We start from the raw sequence: 17695 nt of genomic DNA, 5'->3' as shown, positions 1-17695 counted from the left end.
AGCTCAGCTTGGGGCATTGTCCAATGCCAAAAACGCTCTCTTATGTAATTTTAATTAAGCTTAAAAGCCGCATCAAACTAGTAGCTAAAAAGCATTCAACACCATGTTCTATAAAAATTACTTTTATCTTGTGGTTTTCCTTGCTTTGGGGTTAGTAAGCAAATGCACAGCTGAAACCACGATGGCAGGAAGGATATTCATTATTAAAAAAAAATGAACAAACCTTTCAAGAATTAATAATTTCAGCCAATAGTATATATGGAATTAAATAACAATTTCATTATCATTCACTGAACTACTTACGAAGTTCCTACTATGCTTTAGGCACAATTCTAACTGGGGTGTGTGTATGTAGAACATCACTGAACAAAGTGTAATAAATGCTCGACCTCACAGCGCATATATCAGGCAGGATTTAATACTCTGATCCAGTAATACAGTGTTGACAAATGTCTTCAACAAAGTTAATATATTTGAGCATGTCACATTCTTAGTATAAAATTTTTATTCAAACACTTACCTTTAATTTTACCTTCAGTGTCTGTTTTGCTATCTCTGTGTTCTGAGCTCTGGCTCCTGGTGACTGTATGATTAAGGGCTAGAACAGAGAGGGATGAGGTCAACTATTTTAAGTTAGAATAAAGATAATGCCATCAAACAGAATTTCCTTTTACAGTTATCTAGCTTTCCCTAATGGTCCTTAGAGCCAGGTTAGGACTGGTATGAAAAAGAGAAAGATCTCAAAAGCTACTGAAATGATAGCTCAGAACTTCCAACTTGTAAAACTCTCTAATTAAAGAATAAAATATATTCTGATACTCATGATTCAGTACCGTGATACCTCGGTTTTCATCAATAATCCATTTGGAAACAATCAGCGAAATCAAAACTGACGAAAACCGAGGCATTACTGTACTATCATTTTAGAACCTATAAAATAAATAATAATAGTATTTTAAACTTACTATGGAGCAATACTTGAGCTAAGAACTTGACGTTCTTAACTTAGCCTGCAGAATAGCCTGAATAAGGTAGGCACTATCATTTACTCGTTTACAGATTAGAAACAGTTCTATACCTGCCCAGGATAATAGCAATTTAGGAGCAGAACCCAGATTCAAATCTAGAAAATATATATAACACTCCTGAAAGTAAACTCTTAAACAATATCACTTAACTTCCTTACAATAAGAGAGAAAAGAAAGTCTTGATACCTTACTGCTGCTCTTAGATGGAAACATTTAGAAAATGGCATTACCTATACCTATAACTATAGTAGATGATTTTCTATGGTCAGTTAAGAATCTTAACATAATGCTAACTGACCTGTCACTGTGTGGTCTGTTTCACTTTTAAGATATTCACTTTAATTTCTCCCAATTCTAACCACTATATCTTCCAATCTGGCATCGCCTGCAAGCATAGCAAATGTATTCCCTACCTTAGCAATCCCCAGATCAGGGTTAGCAATCCCCAGATCAGGGTTCAAGGCAAGCTTCACAGAGCCATCACGTAGGATGACCCTGAGACAACTCTCACTAATGACAACCCCAGAGCAGTAGGCATTATAAGAGACAGTTGAAAGATTACTAGTGCGGGCGTCAGGCACAGGCGTGGACATCTGCCCAAATGTGTGCCTTGTGCTCTTAAGATGGACGCGTGCCACCGGGTGAATTCGACCTCAAATGTAAAATAAATGGTGGTGTGGAAATCACAAGCTTCAGGACAACATGAACTGCAACACAAGAAAGTCAAAGGTGCTGTGTATTTTCCAAGACAGAGGAAACAGAGGAGGCCTAGAAGGGACCTGTCACTGGAGAAGGGCCCCTTGTGCGCCCAGGCCAGACCTCCTCCGTCCCAGGTGCCTCTACCGAGAAGCATCCCCCCCACCCCACGCCGCCACCCCTTCACTCAGGCGTTGCCCAGCAACTGTCTGACAGTTGGATCACTAGCCCCGCCCATGCAGCAATTCCTGGACAGTTGGCAGAGCTGACCAGGTCAGTCCTATGACCCCTGCGATCACCTCCTGGTCTGGTGGCCTTGGCCCTGGCAAGGCTAGTCTCTGGGGCGATGGGCGGAGTGTGGCTCCCTTCACTGCACTCCTCGCTGACCTCAGGGAAGAGGTGTTGATGAAAGAATAGGAAAAAGAGGAAGAGGCACGGGACTCTAAGAGGAAGCAGGCTGAAGCCACTCAGGCAGTTTTCACAGCGGAGAATGAGGGACTGGAAGCCCTTTGTAGTGATCGAGAACAGTAGAAACGTCAGAGCCTCAAAAGGAGCAGCTCAGAGCCTGACCTGTGGTGGCGCCGTGGATAAAGCATCGACCTGGAATGCTGAGGTCGCCAGTTCAAAACCCTGCACTTGTCTGGTCTAAGGCACATATGGGAGCTGAAGCTTCCTGCTTCTCCCCATCTCTCTCTCTCTCTCTCTCTCTCTCTCTCTCTCTCTGTCTCCTCTCTGAAATGAATTTTAAAAAAAGGAGCAGCTCACTGCCGCCTCCGACAGGGACTACAGCAGAGAGACTTAGAAGTCAACCTTCTGAAAGGCCGGCCGAGCTGAAGAGTGAGTTACAGAAGCTGCAGTCAGCCACTCGGGAACCTCTGGAGCTGGCCTTGTACCATCGACCCCTGTGTCACCTTCATGGATGGGTTCATAAGGGACACGGCTGTGAAACAGAGATTCACATCTGTATGTGGCTGTGGATCCTTGGGAAATTTGAACACTTGGTGGCATGTTTTGAGCTCGTTTTGTCTTTCCTGGTGAATCCTGAGGCTTCATGTCATAAGCAGTGTTTGCTGCTGGAAGGAATGAATCAGATTCTGCTTCTAGATAGTTAATAAAAGTAGTGAACAAGAACTCCTATGCACAGACTGCTGAATTGGGGACACTTTTGATCCAATCCACCTGGCTGTCTACCTGGTAACACCACCTTGATCTTCACTGAACAATTGCTCCATTTCTTCGCTTTTGATACCCAGAGAGCTTCTCATTGATTGTACTACTGTGTGACATTCATGTTTTGGTGTTTGGAATACACACACACACACACACACACACATATTTAGCAGGGTGGGGGGCACAGACAGACAAGAAGGGAAAGAGATAAGAAGCATCAATTCTTTGTTGCGGCTCCCTTGTTGCTTTCTCATAAGTGCCTTGACCAGGGGGCTCCAGCCAAGCCAGTGAACCCTTGCTCAAACCAGTGACTTTGGCCTCAAGCAAGTGACCCTGGGCTTCCAGCCAGGGACCTTTGCGCTCAAGCCAGGGACCAGAGTCATGCCTATGATCCCAAGCTCAAGCCAGTGACCTTGCGCTCAAGCCAGATGAGCCCGCGCTCAAGTCAGTGGTGACCTCAGGGTTTCAAATCTGGGTCCACAGTGTCCCAGGCTGATGCTCTATCCACTGCGCCACCACCTGGTCAGGCAAAAAATATATTCTAAAGAGATTTCTCCTTTGGACTCTGTTGACTTTTCCTTCTATGTTACATAGTAAGACCATTAATTTCTTTTGTATGTTGTCCAGAACTTCCAGCTGGACCTCATTTTGTTTATTAAATTCTTTAATTTGTTCTTCCTTCTGCTCCAAGTCAGCATTTGCTTTATCCAGACACCCTTGGAACACACCCAGTTTTCCGTGTAGATATTCTGCCTTCTCCATCCATTCAGTTAGTACCAGTTTCAAGTTAGTTAGTGCATGAGTGGACTGTTTTCTTGTTCCCGAGAGACAGACAGCTATCATGTACTTTGAGCTCTCTCTTTGATGACACCATTCAGTTGCTTCTGCAATGACTCTAGCTGCAGACTGGCTCCATGGCTTTCCTTTTTTGTTACATTAGAAGATAAACCTAGCTTTCTCTCCATTGCTGTGACTTTCCTTCTTAGAGTAGTTGCTCTATCTTCTGCAGCCCAAGCTCTGGCAGTGGAGCATCTTATGGTCCTAAAGCATGGTTAAGGGGTCTCTTCAGTTCCTGATATAAACATAATTCTCTGTCTCGTAAATATCAAACCTCCTTCTCTGAGGCAGTGTTCCATTTGTGTCTGTTTCGGTGCCAGCGTGACTTAATTTCTCTCCTGTTGAACCTAACTGTTTCTTGGAGCAATGTAATTGCCTTTAAAGCTGATTTAATTCTCCCTGTCTTGCCTGGTTCTTTTTCTTTCAATAGTTGTTGCAAAGCAAGAGCCTTCTTCATCACTGCAACATATTCCAATTCTCTTTCCTGATCACAGGAAGTTAGACATTTGTCTCTTGCAGTGCTTGATTTTTCATTGCCATTTTCCAAGAAGTGTTTATTTTTCCCCCATTTTCCTGTTTGATTTTCCACATGTTGACTTCAAAATTCAAGCCTCGCCTTCAGTTTGGTTATTGCTTAGTTCAAAAGTTTATTTTCACTCACTTTATTAGTGATACTTTCACTTAAAGAAAGAAATTCAACACTTTTTGCTTCGACTGAGAGCTCTTTCTCTTAAGAATGTTCTGTAAAATATCCTGTTTCTCCTCTAGCTGCTTAATTTCCGAATCAGTTTGTTCGTGTTGCTTTCTTTCTGGTTCAGAGGTGGCTGCAATTGAATCTGACAATCTGGTGATCTTAGTCGAGGGTTCTAATTGTTGCTTCTTGTTCCTGCATTGATTTTCTCAGCTCTCGGAGTTTTTCTTGGAGCCATTTAGAAGACTCGCTGAGTTCGTCAGATTTAATGGCCTTCAGAGAGACTGTGCATTCCGAGGTCATTGATCCGGCGCAGCGCTGTTGGGAAATAAGCTCACGCTGACCTAAAAGAGTATCCCTGACATGGCCGTGCTGCCCTGCGCTGAGCTGAACTGGAGCTGATTCCCTCTCCGAACTTCGATTGTCGTGAACGAGCTTGTTATCTTGGTTTAAGCTGCTCCGTCTCATTATTTTATTTTCAGCATCAGATAGTGTTTGTTGCACTTTCAACAGTTCTTCCTGGATGTATTATATCCAGGTTGGATCCACAGCTTCCTGGCTGGGTCGCTGACTGCAGCTTCTGCTACTTACACTCTGGCACGGTCTTGTTTTTGCCTGACTTGCCATTCCGGGGGGGAGGGCAGGTATATATCAATATATATAAACTCAAACTCAAAACTCATGGACTTATTTATAGGTGCTATAAAAAAGCATGTTTCTCCTACAAGAAAAATTAATAATAAGGAATACTATTGGCCCTGAAGGGTTGGCTCAGTGGTAGAGTGTCAGCTGGTCAGAGCACACAGCAGCATGACCATCTGATTCTCCACCTCTTCTCCTTCTCTCTCTCTCTCTTCCACTCCCGCAGCCATGACTTGAATGGTTTGAGCGAGTTGGCCCCGGGTTTTGAGGATGGTTCCACGGCCTCTTCCCGAAGGGGCTAAAGTAGCTCTGTTGCTGAGCAATGGAGCAGCAGCCCCAGGCAGAGCATCACACCATAGGGGGCTTGCCTGGTCGATCCCTGTTGGGCCACATGCAGGAGTCTGTCTCTCTGCCTCCCACCTCTCACTTAATAAAAAAAAACAACAAAACTATTGCCAGTAATGTGAATCTCTATTGGTTATTTATTTATTCACTTTAGTATATGCTTATTGCAGAGTACAATAATATTTATTTTATATTTTGGCCCTGACCTGTTGGCTCAGCGGTAGAGCTTCAGCCTAGCGTGTGGAAGTCTCGGGTTCGGTTCCCGATCAGGGCACACAGGAGAAACGTCCATCTGCTTCTCCACCCTTCCCTCTCTCCTTCCTTTCTCTCTATCTCTTCCCCTCCTGCAGCCAAGGCTCCATTAGAGCAAAGTTGGTCTGGGTGCTGAGGATGGCTTCATGGCCTCTGCCTCAGGCACTAGAATGGCTCTGGTCGCAACAGAGCAACGCCCCAGAGGGGCAGAGCATCACCCCTGGTGGGCATGCTGGGTGGATCCCGGTCTGGCACATGCGGGAACCTGTCTGACTGCCTCCCCACTTCTAATTTCAGCAAAAAAAACCCCCCCACACACACAAAAAGAAAAAAGTTATTTTTTATTTCTATCAGTTTTCTAAATAAAAGAACCAATGAAATTGGTGAAATGAAAACATTAAAACTTCTAGGCTTATGTGATGATACTATACATTTGTGAGTCTGTTCTTTCATCTGGAACTGTGAGATATTTTCTACATCACAGGATTAGTGGAAGAATTAGAAATTATATAAAGTACTTTGTAGAGTACCTGGCACGGAATAGAGTTTCTATGATGGAATTTTCTCTCTCCTTCCTCTCAAAAGCATGTTACAGTGATGGATATGATTAAGAAAGTGGAGGTTTAGTACCTCCTTGCTTTGGGGGAGACACCCTTTTATGTGTTTTATATCCACAATGGAGCTGCTACTGTCTTACAGATTCTATCTTCCGGGCCAGCCAGCAGTGATTGGCAGAAGGGAGAGTACTTGCCCAAATTGTGTTATTGATTTGGAGAAAGGGAGCCTTGAACCAAGATATGTGGGCAGCCTCTAGAAATTGGAAAAAGCAAGAAAATAAATTCATTCCTGGAGCCTCCAGAAAGGAACCATCCTGCCAATTCCTTGATTTAATGCAGTGAGGCCCATAGCAGACTTCTGTGTCCAGCATGTGAGATAATACATTTCTATTGTTTTCTGCCACTCAGAGAGTGGTGATTACAGCAGCAATAGCAAACTAGTATGGGGCCCTTCTGGTTCTGGGACAGGAGGGCTGGCAGAGAGAGCAAGAGCAAGGCCGGGACAAGAGAAGAGAGACAAGTGTCTTCTCAGGTGGATGGTCACCAGGGGAGAGAAAAGGTGGAGAGAACAAGGGCCGACAAACACACCTCCATGGCAGAGGAAATCCAAGAACAAGAAGCTAATGCTCCATTTCCCCGGACAGGTCATGCGGGATTTTACACTTCTTGGAATGAACTCATGAGGAGCCAACATGTTGTTTAATGTTGACCAAGTAAAAGAAAGAGTGAAATTAAAAATGATTAAATCACAATCTCTCTGATCCTGGCTAGTCATAACAGGACCACACATCTCTTGATGCCTTAGTTAGAGAATCTTTAGGACCAGCAGGAAGAATTGGGATGGGATGAGGGGGCACTGCATTCAGAGACACCTTATTGGATATTTTGTGAGGAACCAAGTGAATTCTGAGTAGGATAGCATGGAGGATGACTCAGGACCGGGAGCACCTCAGTGGACACAGGACAGGAGGCTGGGAGCTGATCAGTGAAGATACTGCCCTGGGGCCAGGGAAGGCTGAAGGGACAGCGTGCAGACCTGAAGGAATGCTCACCTTTTCCTGCTGAGAGGATGTATTCAATTCCCCACCACAGGTGCACATGCACAACAAAGGTGTTTGAGTGCGAGACAGTTAGAGAGCAGTTTGTTTTGTTAATTGCTATATACCTAATAATAATTTACACCAGAGGAGATTATTGCCAAATTTTAAATAAGAAATTTTGTCTTTTTTTTCTTGCCATCAGTGGGAATAAGAGCTTTAAGTCAAGATAAAATCAATAGGCACAAAGCATTTTTCAGTACAACTACATTTATAAGCAGTGGACTAAGGTGAATACACATTATTATTTCATTCTCCATTTCCTTTCCTCTCCCTGTGGGACAGGTGATAAGCAAGGAAATGGTTCCTTTTTACATCTAAACACTTTTCTGCGTCCCCTGATGTTTTTCTCATACTCCAGGACCTTTATCACCATTAAGAGACACAGATAATCATTAGTTTCATCACTTGCTCAAAATGACTGTCTGAGCCCTGAACCTTACCAACCGATATCCATGGGAGGACCTCCTTCTGCCCAGAGGGCCCTGCGGGTGGCTGGCTGGGATCTCACTGGTTAGTGGGAAGAGCTGTGTGCTGCTGTCTCCCTCTGTCATCCTCCATTGCCTGTGCCGTGTCTGAAATCATGCATATGACTGTGTCCTTTCTCGGGTAGAATTGTTCTTGGCTTCTCTGACCCTATATTCATGTCACCACCATGAGATGAACATTTCCACTCCCTTTGGGAGAGAAATGTCATTGTCAGCTTGGAATTTGAGCTGAACACGGCTTTGCTTTTCCAGGCATGTTCATGGCACCATGGACTCTCCACTGACCACCCCTCTGGGCTGTCGTGCCGGACTTTAACTCTCAGGGAATCATCCTGGGCCCTTGGGGAGAAGACAGAAGTTGCAAAATGGGACGTGTTCCACCAGAATTTCTGTAAGAATTTCCCAAATAGTGAGCTTGTCACAGAAATGACCATGGAGGGACTTTTGGCCCTGGTTGCTCTAGGAATGAAAACAAGCAGGACAAATGGAGAAACAGGAGCCATTCCCAGGGAAAGGACAGGAAATGGCAAGTCACATGGGTGAGGACGGGTAGAAGATCCAGGGACCTGGGTCAAAGGAGGCTTCGTGGCATCAACCTCCAACAGGAATGACAGACAGGAGCAAGTTGGCTTCTTCTTCTTTTTTCTGTGACAGAGACAAAGAGAGAGACAGAGAGAGGGACAGATAGGGACAAACAGGAAGGGAGGGAGATAGATAGAAGCATCAATTCTTCATTGCGGCACCTTAGTTGTTCATTGATTATTTTTTCATATGTGCCTTGACCAAGGGGGCTAAAGCAGAGTGAGTGACCCCTTGTTCAAACCAGTGACCTTGAGCTCAAGCCAGGGACTTTGGGCTTCAAGCCAGAGACCTGAAGCCAGCGATTATGGGGTCATGTCTACGATCCCACTGTCAAGCTAGTGGCCTCTCACTCAACCGGGTAAACCCATGTTAAAGCCAGATGAGCCCGCGCTCAAGCTGGCAATTTGGGGTTTCAAACCTGGGTCCTCTGCACCCAAGTTCAACATTCCATCCACGGCACTACTGCCTGGTCAGGAAAGAGCAAGTAGATTTCATTGCTGCTGTTGTGACCTAACTGTTCCCCCAGGGGAAAAACAAATATGGAGCACTCAGGCCTCTCTTCTCTCTCGAAGCTGAGTATATGAGAAGAGGGAAGGCCTTTAATTGTAGCACTACATATATATATATATGTTTGTTATAGATAAATTCACAAGATAAGAGAGATTTGCCAAGTTCTCAAAATACTAATTATTAAAGACAATTTTCAAAGCCAAAACAGAGTTCCAAGCCTCAGGTCTTTCACTCTACTATACGGACATTAGGTGGGAGGCGGCTTGGCTATGGCAGTGTAGTAGTTGCGTCTTTCTTCTGAGTGAATTCAACGAGTTGAAACCCTCTATGATTTTATTTGCAATTTGTTCATGTAGCTGGGATTTACCTAACACACAACAGAAGCCGTGCTTTATTTGACTGCCATCTAGTGGTCATTTTCTTTATGGACGCTAAATAGGGTTTTTTGCTTCTCAGGTCTTGGCTGACAATCCATGAAAATCATTTGTTTTCAAATAGATATACACAAAGAAACAAAAAAACATTTTAAAATATCTTCCTGCATGTACAATTATATCACAAAGAGAAATATAAACAGACTCTGAAATTACTAAAAAGAACTTTGTAGATTATTTAGTCAAACTCCCTTGTCAATGAAAAATTTTGAAACCCGGGGATAGTATAAAAGTTTACAAGAATAAAAAAAAGAACTAAGTTTAAAAATATGTCCCATTCTAGGTTCCTTCTTTCTGATATATTACACTGGGGAACAATCTTTTTTTTTCATTTTCTGTTGCATGAGGTTTTAGAACTGTTTCTATATATTTCTGCATCACTGATTCCAAATCTGAAATCCGTTTTTTGGTGCATGCTCTAGTTTTTATGCAACTTTATTCTATTTTGGTTACAGTTAATGGCATGCATTGGTTTTTAAACTGGAGTTAAAGGGCAACGACTCTTGGATTGAACATAACCACAAGGCAATTAATGTTTTACAAACATCACTTTTACATAATTGTAGTTGTTTTTAAATGTAAAAAATTATTATCTGATAAAAACACCCTCTTATTTTGTTTTAAGATTGAATCATGGCTTCTTCGAGTAGGTGTAAATGTAAGAATAGTCCTGACACCTTCTGTTATATATGTGGCTGTTACACACTTCAACATCAAAGGTGCAATATTTTATCATTTGTGACACATGCATATATTGCCTATTTTCAAGTTCCCCTTGGCGATTAAGACAAGAATTGGGCTCCTCATATTGTGTGTCATAATTGTGAGGAAATGCTTCGTGACTGGACAAAAGAAAAATGCAAAGAAATGCCTTTTGGTATTCCCATGGTTTGGCATGAACCTAAGGACCATAGCAGTGACTGTTATTTCTGTTTGATGCATACAAAGGGCATCAGCAAGAAAAAACGGCACATGATCGCATATCCTAATATTCCTTCAGCAATATGACCTATCCCACACTCTGAGACACTCCCGGTTCCAGTTTTCAATGGTTTTATTTCTTCTAAGGATGAAGAAAGTGAACATGGTAATCAAGTGTATTTTGATAAGATGCATGAGGAAATGGTTGTAGAATCTGAAGGGTCTTCTTCTGATGCCAAGCAGCCATTAACCCCTCAGCAGTTTAGCCAACCCAAATTGAATGACTTAATAAGAATGACATAAAAATTCTCCTCGACCTTCTGAAGTATGATGAGCATAACTGGATCATTTGTGTGGATCTTAAAATGGCAAATTTCCTGCTAGGATAACAGAGAGATTTCATAAAGTATCCTTGCCTTCTGTGTTTGTGGGACAGCTGAGCTCAGGAGAAACACTGGACACAGAAGGAGTGGTCAAAACGTGAAGCTCTGGAAGTAGGGATGCAAAATATTGTGAATGAACCTGTAGTTAATTGAGACAGGATCATTTTTCCCCCACTTCCCATCAAACTTGGCTTAATGAAGCAGTTTGTTCAGGCTTTGAATAGAGAAAGTGAATGCTTTCAACATATTATTTCTATTTTTCCTGCCTTGTCTTTCGAGAAGATAAAAGCAGGTGTATTTGATGGACCTCAAATTCAAACCCTTATACATGACAAAGAATTTGTTAGGAAGATGAATAAGGAGGAGAAAGCAGCATGGCAGTCTTTTGTGGCAGTTACAAAGAAATTCCTTGGCAACAAAAAAGCAGAAAATTATGAACTTCTGGGACAAAGGATGCTGTTGGCTTTCCATGACATTGGATGTAACATTAGCATTAAGATTCACTTTCTGAACAATCACCTTCATAAGTTTCCCAAAAATCTTGGAGCTGTTAATGATCATCAGACTACTGCTGGAGCATCAAACGAGATTGTCCTCGACAAGTACACAAACACAAGAGGAGCTACAAACGCAAATCTTTGCCTGAATAGAATTTAAATAAGTTTTGCACAAATTTTATGATTAAAATAAGTGTTTTAATATGTTCTATTTTAAAATTGTAGCAAATTCTTATGCAATCATATCTTTTAGTGTATTTACTGCATTATATAAATTATTATATTTTCACAAAGTTGATGCCCAAGAAGACATTCTACTTCATTATGTTAAATTAAGTGTTGAAAATTTTACAATAAGATGAAAACGCAAACTCTTGAGTTGCAAAAAACCTGTAGCTTACAGAGAAAAACTAATATTAGATTTGAGATCAGCACACTTGAATTAAGTAAGAACAAGTGTTTTTGTGGATGCAACAAAAATTTTGTTCCCAGTGAAATCAAGGGGCATCTGTAGCTATTTCACACACCCTTTCTAATTGTTCTCAACAATAGATTTGGTTCTCATTTGTCATGACCAGTGAATCTTTTGCTTCAACTTTTACTTATATTCATTGCCTTCCTTTTATGACACCACTCTCTGCTCATTCTCTGCCTGATGCTATGCCCACCCTCACTCCCCACCGGTCTTCTGCAAGAGTTCCAGTTTATTGACCATCTTCTTAAGTATTCATATTCTTAAGACTCTATGCTAAGCTCCTTTCCTGTTCTTACTCTTGACAATGTTCTTGGACAACCTGACCCATATCCATAAATTTAATAGATGACTTTCAAGATAGCACTTTTTACATAAATGATTAATACAGACTCTTAGCAAAGGTTCATCTTCTATTTCCTATATTCATATCAAATTCCCTGTCCAAAGCTGAACTCATGCACATTTCCCCCCAGTAACTGCGTCTGTTTCACACCCATCTCATTTCCTTATCCTCACACTCTTGGTTTTCAATCAGTCAACAAGATGAGCCAATGCAGAACCTAAACCACTTCCCTTACGGGGAAGTCTAATAAGTGTCAATATCTTGACAGATAATGTACTTGAGTCACTCAGGTCTATCTTGTTTTTACATGATTACATGAAACCACTCAAAGCATTTTTTTTTACAAGGTCTGGGTGCTGACATGTGCCAAAATTTGGTCAAAAAAACTGAAAAAGACTGACATTCCATGGTAGTGGACAGGTTTTCCTCTTTTTTCATTCAAACAGACAAAAAATTCAAGTGGCCCTGATCGTCACTGTCAACACTGTTGTTACCACAAGAGGAAGCAATGTTAAGATAAAGTAGACATCAAGTATTGCAGAATGGAGAGACAGATATAATCCAGGTCTGAAATTAAATTATTGGGCGGGGGGTTGTAGGGAGTTATGTGACTCCTGTGTCTTGCCTTGCAATCATGTCAGACTGTTTCCCCATTGGTTAGGTCACTTTGAAGGATTCTGTGTTCCTTGCTCTTAAAACATCCCAAATTTCTTTTATCCACATCACCACTACATCTACCAAAACAGCATGAGAACAAAGTGTCAGAAAATCAAATCTGAACACATCATATCAGTGTTTACATTACATAGTAAATATTGTACGGAGTATCCCCATGCAGTATATACATTATATACCTACTGTGCCAGGACAACAGAACCAGTGTTAAGGAAGATTCATATACACACACGTGAGAAAAACACAAAAACTAAACTAGTGTGTGACATACAGTACCGTGCAATATCTACATTTAGATAGCATAATTTTAAAAAACTAATTCAAGGAGATGACATGGAGCTGTATATTATAATTGAAACCTAAAAAATGAAAAGGAATTAGCCATTAAAAGTTTCTGAAAGAAGTACCAGAGAGATAGAATTCAAGGGAAGGATGCTATAGCATATGACTATGAAGAAGAAAAATTGGTATTTTTTTAATGTTTATTTTATTAATTTTAGAGAAAAGAGAGAGAGGAACATCAATCTGTTCCTGTATGTGCCTTAACCAGGGATCAAACTGGCATCCTCTGAGCTTCAGGATGATGCCCAACCAACCGAGCTATCTGGCCAGGTAAGACGGATATTCTACGAACCTGATATAGTGGAGTTCTGCACTGCATACGCAGGGGTCCCCAAACTACGGCCCGCGGGCCACATGCGGCCCCCTGAGGTCATTTATCCGGCCCCCGCCACACTTCTGGAAAGGGCACCTCTTTCACTGGTGGTCAGCATCCATATCCTGTGCTCCTGGAGTACTGTATGTAGCAGCGTCGCTCACGTACAGTACTACTTCCGGTGACGCAGGATGCACGCTTCACGGCTCCGGAAGCGCGTCATATCACTTGTTAGGGCTAGCAGTGACAAATATGGAACCGGACATTGACCATCTCATTAGCCAAAAGCAGGCCCATAGTTTCCATTGAAATACTGATCAGTTTGTTGATTTAAATTTACTTGTTCTTTATTTTAAATATTGTATTTGTCCCCGTTTTGTTTTTTTACTTTAAAATAAGATATATGCAGTGTTCATAGGGATTTGTTCATAGTTGTTTGTTTTTTTTATAGTCTGGCCCTCCAACAGTCTTGAGGGACAGTGAACTGGCCCCCTGTGTAAAAAGTTTGGGGACCCCTGGCATACAGGGAGCAAGGAAAGAGAAGAGAAGAATGAGACATATCAGAAAAATCAACAGAAGCCAGATCACTCAAAACCTGCAAGGCTAAGCTGAGGCTAACGTAATCAAGAACATCTGCTTTCGAGAAGAAAATACTGTAAGCTGGATTTTTTCCACAATTGCACTAGGAAACTTTCAAGCACATTAAGTTGATGTGTTGTATATGACATATACATATTCATAGGAAACACATATGCATACACTCTATTTCTGGAGTGTAAATTCTAAAACTCTTATCAGTACTTTAAATACTTTCTGGAGCAAGGAAACATGAATGAATGGTTAAATATACACTCTTCCCTGTACCATTGAAAGGTTTTTCATGAACTACACAAGTAGTTCTCAATTGTGTCTTCAGATTAGAATCATGTGGAAGGCTTTATAAATATTTACACTTGAGTCCTACCTGGAAGTGAGACTGGGCATCAATATAATTTTTGGACACTCAGGCAATTCTAATATGCCACCAGGACTGAAAACAACTGTAACAAGCTACCTTTTTTGCTTAGTTTCTCAAAACTCCTCCTAGGGTCCTGTAGCCATTTCCTGAATATGCTATGCTTTCTCTCATTTTTTCCATATACTCTTTCTGTGGAATCACTTTCTCTTTTTGAGCCAATCCTTTCTGTTCATCTTCTAAATCTCTGCATAATAGAACCTCATTATTATGCATATCAACTATTCAACTGGCAATTGTCAAAATACAATTTTGCAAAATGAAAAAATATTAATATCCTTAATAAGTAGGAAAAGTCTTGTACATACATACTGATTGATTTTATGTTATTGACTGTTTAACATTTGGTTTTGTTTCAGGTGTGGGTGCAAATGAAGAATATTGTTTACTACTTCTTAAGAGGTCAAGATTATCTTTAGGTTCAAACTGGCACGATATATTATGAATATCAAAATGTTCTTTGTGGAACGTTCGCGATCAGTATCGCTTCCTTTTTGGTAAGCACGCTAAATATGAAATTCAACAGAGCCCGCCCAGCTCTCAAGTCAGTATCTACGTGATATAGAGTGCTGCAGATGGAAAGGCATTTGTTTACTACCTCCAATAATAAATATCCTTAATTAAGAGAATCTTAAACGCATAGATCTTGATTTTATTTTTTATAGAATTAAATAGCACATTTATTAATGTCTTTGAACACCGAAAATGATATTTAATTCAGTCATATTTGTTTACAGTTAAAACTCTGGAAATTCTTACAGGCGCCAGGAAAGGTGGCAGCCCTGTGCTCCAGGCGTTCTGCTGGGCTGTACGGGAACGCACCTTCCTGAGTCGCCTGCCATCCAGTTTCAGGCCGATTCTCTTGCCCACAGTTTCACTTGGAAAAACCAAGCCGTCCCCGGATTGGGTCGTGCACCGCCGCCAGCAGAGTGCGACCCCTGGGACGCTTTTGCTTACTCTTTGCACAGCTTTTTCAAGTTGGTTTAAGTAGAATTCTCCTCCAAGTGCTAAAGACACCGTGCTTCCCACCGAACTTTTTCTCCCACTTGTGCCATCGCCAGACCGGGATTTTCTGGAAAAATTTCAGTTGAGGAACCGGAACAAAGATGGCAATAGTTTCCGACTGCCTCCAACTTCAATTTCCTTGGCTGTCACGATGTTCAGCTCCCGTGGCTGGGCCTTGCGGTCCGAGTTCGTCGGGAACTTGCTCAGAGCTTGGGAGATGCCGGCTCGACTGAGCCGGCTTCTCGCCCTTGGTCCTCAAGATGTTGGCGCTGGACTGAACATGGCCTTCCCCTTGGTGAGCGTGGGTCTGGGCAAAGCCGTGACTTTAACCAGTCATTTCTCTTTGTCTGCAGATCTTGCGTTAGAAAAGGAAAGCAAACTAATGTACAACTTTCAGCCACATCGGAAATTTCATTGAAGCCAAATGGAAGCATAATTCATTCTGAAGTTCAATTATATGTTCAAGGAGTCAGTTACTCTAACCATAAAGACAACCGCCATAATATCTTTTGCAGTACAGCATTATTCCTGTTTGTTATTCATCTGTGGAAAAAATTCACTGTAAACTCAGCTGTCTGTGATCTTGTCACCAAGGCCGCCCTCCAGGATTGCCTTTTCAGGGTTTTCAAGGCAACTGTTGGAAGGTGGGGCCAAAGTACCGTATTTCCCCACGTATAAGACGCATCCTTTTTCGAAAAATTTGGGGTCTAAAAACTGGGTGCATCTTATACAGTGGTTGCAGATTTTTAAACTTGCATTTCCTGCTTTTTCACGCTTATTTTTGAGCTCATTGTTGAAGACAGTGATTCATCATCAGACAGATGAGGACAAGCTGATGGATGGGGATTTTGACAGTGATGAGGACTTGTATGAATTTTATGATGAATAAAACTAGTTCAATAACTTTGTGTAATACATTTTTTTTTCAAATTTTGGGCCCCCAAATTAAGGTGCATCTCATACATGGGGAAATACGGTAATCATAAAGCAAAAGAACAGCGGACACCGAACCAATGGGAACCAATGGGAGTCCCAAGGCTGAAGGTTCATGAGTTGACTGGCCAGAGGGCATCTGAGACCTCTCAGGGGCGGAACATGCACGAACACGGACAAAATGGAACCACTTCAATGATCAAAAACAAACCAATTAGAAATCCAGTATAAGCGATGTCACTTTTTCTCTGGACAGGGTAATGTCTCACTCACCAGGAGGTAACTGGTGATTCCATCCATCTGTTAAGGACGGTGCTAAAGGAAGAAGGCAGCCATCACCATGGACGCCTCCAGCCCAGCCAGTGGCCTCCTCTGGGAGGGACAACAGAGCTCTCTGTGGTGGGAATGACAGAGACCCTGACCTGGATCTCACAGCAGGCAAGGGTACCTGCTGGTTTCGTATCCTGACCAGATCCTAGCTTGGTGCTTTTCCCTTCTCTTCTTCATCAAGGTGGATAAACACCACAAGAACAGGCCGTGGGATCAAAGCACTGTGCCCCTGTCCGTCACACAAACCATAGAGAGGATACCCTGACTCACCCTGCTTTCAGCGATGCCGTGGGATCAAAGCACTGTGCCCCTGTCCGTCACACAAACCATAGAGAGGATACCCTGACTCACCCTGCTTTCAGCGATGCCGTGGGATCAAAGCACTGTGCCCCTGTCTGTCCCACAAACCATAGAGAGGATACCCTGACTCACCCTGCTTTCAGCGATGCCGTGGGATCAGAGCACTGTGCCCCTGTCTGTCACACAAACCATAGAGAGGATACCCTGACTCACCCTGCTTTCAGCGATGCCGTGGGATCAAAGCACTGTGCCCCTGTCCGTCACACAAACCATAGAGAGGGTACCCTGACTCACCCTGCTTTCAGCGATGCCGTGGGATCAGAGCACTGTGCCCCTGTCTGTCACACAAACCATAGAGAGGATACCCTGACTCACCCTGCTTTCAGCGATGCTGGTCATTGAGGAGGTGCTTCTCAGCACCCCACTGCTTCTTACCCAATCCTGAATGTGTCAGGACAGGCATCGCCAATCAGAACTTTTCTTGTTTTGAAACACTTAAAACAAAAGGGATTTTAATCTATAAGCCATTCCTCATGCATCCCCTTCTGGGGACCAAGGCATAAATAAATAAATACATCCAAACCCAACATATTCCCTAGAAAAATGAGAGGTCCTCATAAAATCAACAACTCCCCAGCATCCTGCTAAGCCAAGACAGAAATAGAGCTTGAAACACTGAACGTGATTTCTGAATGATCCGTCTCCCACCCTGCAGCTGCCTCCTCCACGGTGTCCACAGGGGAGCATTGGCCAACTCTGCCCTGCCCACTTGATCCTGACACACAGGACTCTGGACTGCAGGTCATGGGTTCAGCCTCCAAGAATGCAAAAGCT

The 17695-nt window shown here is 42.5% G+C and overlaps 1 pseudogene; it reads right to left on the bottom strand.

Annotated features, from left to right (window-relative positions):
* Positions 1–15014: 15014 nt before the first annotated feature.
* Positions 15015–15983, bottom strand: LOC136388472 (small ribosomal subunit protein eS7-like; annotated as a pseudogene).
* Positions 15984–17695: the final 1712 nt, after the last annotated feature.

Source organism: Saccopteryx leptura, chromosome 1 (genome assembly GCF_036850995.1).
Source record: "Saccopteryx leptura isolate mSacLep1 chromosome 1, mSacLep1_pri_phased_curated, whole genome shotgun sequence".
NCBI classification, from domain to species: domain Eukaryota; kingdom Metazoa; phylum Chordata; class Mammalia; order Chiroptera; family Emballonuridae; genus Saccopteryx; species Saccopteryx leptura.
This window is presented reverse-complemented; position numbering and strand designations above follow the sequence as displayed.